The sequence below is a fragment of the Simochromis diagramma genome, unplaced genomic scaffold (assembly GCF_900408965.1).
Source record: "Simochromis diagramma unplaced genomic scaffold, fSimDia1.1 OVJJ01000079.1, whole genome shotgun sequence".
Taxonomy (NCBI): Eukaryota; Metazoa; Chordata; class Actinopteri; order Cichliformes; family Cichlidae; genus Simochromis; species Simochromis diagramma.
The window spans coordinates 1,402,632-1,407,181 of record NW_024387075.1 but is presented as its reverse complement, the minus strand read 5'-3'; the positions used below and the strand labels follow the sequence as shown (position 1 = coordinate 1,407,181).

Here is a 4,550-nt window from a genome sequence, read left to right as displayed (position 1 = left end):
AAAAAATATAGGTATATTAGGGAAAGGGGAAGTGGTGAGGGGAAAAGGGGAAGTGGGGGTGGCAAAAAAAAGTGCAGGTATATTACTACTCAAAAGAGTGTGCAGACCAGCTGGCTGGGGTCTTCACTAAGATCTTCAACACTTCACTGTCCCAGTCCTGCATCCCGCCGTGCCTAAAGTCAGCCACAATTGTCCCACTGCCAAAGCGTACTAACATTAGCAGCCTCAACAACTACCGACCAGTTGCTCTAACACCTGTTATAATGAAGTGCTTCGAGAAACTGGTCCGACGTCACATCATGTCCTGCTTGCCACCCACACTCGACCCGCTCCAGTTCGCATACAGAGCTAACAGATCAACTGAAGAGGCCATTGCTACAACGCTCCACACCACTATCTCTCACCTGGAAGTGCAGGGCCATTACGCCAGGCTGCTCTTTGTTGACTTTAGCTCTGCTTTCAATACGATACTCCCGGACAGACTAATAGTTAAACTGCTGGAAATCGGACTTCCTTCTACCACCTGCCGCTGGATCAGAGACTTCCTCTCAGACCGTGTACAGAGAGTTAGAGTGGGGCCTCATCTTTCCTCAGCTCTCAGCCTCAACACCGGCTCTCCACAAGGCTGTGTACTGAGTCCCCTACTGTACACTCTGTACACACATGACTGTGTTAGTTCCCACCCAGACAACACAGTCATCAAGTTTGCAGATGATTACCACCGTGGTGGGGCTCATCTCAGGGGGAGATGAGACGGCGTACAGAGCTGAAGTTCAGAGGCTGTCAGATTGGTGTGTAGATAACAACCTGGACCTCAATACCACCAAGACAAAAGAACTGGTAGTTGACTTCAGAAGGAGGAAGTCCGAGCTGCAGCCTGTCAGCATCAACGGGGAGTGCGTGGAAAGGGTCTCCAGTTTCAAGTTTCTGGGTGCGCACATAGACACAGACCTCCTATGGAGCTCTAACACCTCTGCGGTCTTAAAGAAGGCCCAACAATGTCTCCACTTTCTGAGAATCCTCAGAAAAAATGGACCTGAAGAAGGAGCTGCTGACCGTCTTCTACCGCTGCTCCATTGAAAGTGTGCTGACATATTGCATCAGTGTATGGTTCTCCAGCTGCACCACAGCACACAGAAAGGCACTCCAGAGGGTCATCAATATGGCCCAAAAAAACCATTGGACAACCTCTTCCCTCCCTGAAGGACCTGTACAGCACTCGCTGTCTCAAGAGGGCACGCAGCATCCTACGGGACTGTACACACCCAGGACACCGGGTGTTTAAGCTGCTGCCGTCTGGCAGGAGGTTCAGGCTGCTGAGGTCCCGAACAAATAGACTCAAGGACAGCTTTTACAACAGGGCAATAGCCCTGATCAATGCAAATAGCTGACCTGACTGGCTACCTCTCTGGACTTTTTTAGGGGGGAGGTAACAATGTTTAAACAATAACAATAATAATATTTATAAGAAGGTGCAATAATAATTAATGTGCAATAATAACAGTGTGCAATACACATACACTTATTCTTCTTTTTTTATACTAAGTTAATATACCGTGTTGTGTTGTTTGTGTTGCGTTGTGATGTGTCATATCGTGTCGTGTTGTGTTATATGTAGTGCCGACGTAGGACAGTTTTCCAATTTCATTGTACTACTGTACTTTGTATGACTGTGCAATGACAATAAAAAGTTATCTTATCTTATGGCCATCATCCAGTGTTTTGTCAGTCCAACCATTTGATGTTGAGCACATCTCAGTGTTCTTTCTCTGCCTCACTTTATCTCTGTAGTAAAAGTTACTTTATTACAATTGTCACATTTATTCAACATAATTTCACTTCAGTTTGCATAATTTTAGCCTGATTTCTTATCATCTTCTTATCATCTTGATTAGAAATACATTGCTCTTTGTACTTCACATACAGTTTTCAATTCTGATTACTTCATGGTAACTTAGAATTTGCTTTCTCTCCTTATATCAGTAAATATGTGAACTTCAGTATTTATCAATCACAATACACCCAAAAATTACTTCTTCTGATTGCCCATGCATAATAAAATCACTTTGTTTTTAAATTATTACCTCTTGATCATATTTTGATTAGATTCATGATTTGATTAAAGCAAAAATAACTATCAGCAAAAGCACATGCATAAATCTCTGTCACTGCACTCTTTGTCACATTACACCCACGAAAGCTGGATTTTAGGCCTTTTAATTCACTTCTGTCTGTCTTCTTGAAACCATAAATATTCCACAAAAACCTACGGGTTAGAGGATATGCTTCTCTTATGGTATGTTAAGAATTGTAGTACATGAGCAGAATTTTCACCTTTGTTAGCCACCAAGCTATAATTAAAGTCTCCAGATTTAGTCACAACCTAAAATATTTACAAAATAATATATAATATTGCAACATAATTACAAAAAGGAAACAACAGTCCATCAAGCCTAAACATTTAGATTTACCTAGCTGGATTAGATGAGTTTTCAGAAAAGGAAGACGAGCTATTCTACTAGCTCACTTGTCAAATAATCCAATAAAAATAAGGCCTATATATAACGTTAAACAAGCTAGCCCCTTGCTTATAAAATAATTCCAACTTTGATTTTCGATCTAGCAGTACGAAGTGTGTCATAATGTTTTGGTGCCCACACTAGGCGGGTGACAAGTATATCCTGCTTGTCCCAAATGCTCTGGTCCCAGCAGTACTCTGGAGACAGCAGCCTGCTTGGTTTATGAATCCAAAAGTACTTGTTTAGATGGCTCTCATCGTGCCACAGAGCTTCCACATCATTTATTTATCCTCCATGATAGCCAGATAACAGGCATCTACCAAATGCTTTACATTTTGCCACGTTTCCTCCAAAGATAGCAGCATGGTAGTAGAAATCGCCAGTTTCCATGAAGGCTTTAGATTTGGGGTTTCTGTCGTAAGGTAAACGGGCTTTTGGTAATTTATAATAGTGGGCATGGAGCAAAGCCACAGAATCACCCAGTGCCTCAGACCCAAATCTCCCCTTAAACTCCTGATCCACATCAAAACAGAAGACATAATGAAATCTGTGACGGATCTCTGACTCTATAGCTTCTGATATTGTCCTCATTCGCATCATAGAAATGTCTTGCCACCTGGTGTGCTTTCCCACCTGGATAACCTTTATGTTTCTGTGAGAAGCAAGTGTGATGTTTGGTACTTTGTCTGGTAAGTCTGTAAACACATAATACGTCACTGGTAATCCCAACATAAAATGTTGTTCTGCTGAGATGAGGAAAGTCTTGAGGTAGGCATCCAGGTACCTTAATAAGAGACAGAGAAAAACAAATGATTTTTTTATTTGTAAATTATTGCAAAACAATACAAAACCCATCCTGTTTGTATATTTCTTCACTATCTTTGATGCACCAAAAGTAATTATTTCAATCTGAGCCAAGGTTCAATCGTCCACACCCAACAAACAGCAAGGCAAGCTGGTGTTTATTGGTTATGGGTCATAAAGGCCAACTACTCCAGATACTAATTACCAATTACATTTTTAAAAGCTAAAAAAAAAAAAAAAAAAAAAAAAAAGCAACAAAGAAGGCAACATGCAAGAAAGCAAGAAAAGACCTAGACATGACTATAATGCTAATAATAATAATAATAATAATAATAATAACCGTTGATGTCTGTGCGCAAATTTATTCAGGTTTAGATGTCTGGATTTCAAAACAGTTTGGTCAAATTTGGTCAAATTTCTTTGTATTTGTGCATGAATTGGAGCACATATTGTGACTCCTCAAAAGTTACACAGAAATCCATGTACACATTTGTAAACATTTGTTTGTGCTGTGTGGATCTTATCGTATGCATTTTCTAACATTTTGAGTTATTTTCAAGTGTTAGAAAATCAGCACTGCTCAGTGTTAGTCTTTGTTAATCTTCAAAACTGACTAGGTTACTTTTAAACATATAACACTGTCAAAAGTGTTAATTTAACACTCAACAGTGTTAATTTAACACTGGAGATTTTGATGTGTACAGCTGTTAACAGTGTTTTGACTGTTTTTAATCATGAAACTCTCTAAAGACTGTTCTTTCCATTGTTTCTTTTTGCTTTTTTTCCTTTATTGAGAGTAAAAAAAATCTTACTTATGAACACTCCCAAGCAGGTTTTTATTCTATAGTTAGTTTGTGTTTTATTCCAAGGCGAACTCCCCAACTCTGAGCCACGATCGCCCTTCAACACTTCGATCTCCCACCTGCCACAGTAGACAAAGATTTTCATAGCTTCCACCCTCTCCAGAACTCCTCATTGGCTACCGCTCTAAACACTGCTCTCCTCTCTTCCAGTACGTACCTATACCAGCAGCTGCCATTGCTTTCTTGGACATGTACAATTGTTCCCTGCAGCAGATCAATTCATTTGAATAAAGACTGGACATGTTAATAATAACTTTTACCCAAATAGGTCCCTGTTCTCTAGTACACTAGCTAGTCGAGCAGATTTTAAGGAGCAGTGCTATCTGTGTTGAATGCTAATCTTTATACTCATGTAAGCACCGGT

General features: G+C 40.2%; 1 pseudogene; it reads right to left on the bottom strand.

The window, feature by feature from the left end:
* Positions 1-2,573: 2,573 nt before the first annotated feature.
* Positions 2,574-3,557, bottom strand: LOC120742389 (annotated as a pseudogene).
* Between the last annotated feature and the right edge of the window lie 993 nt (positions 3,558-4,550).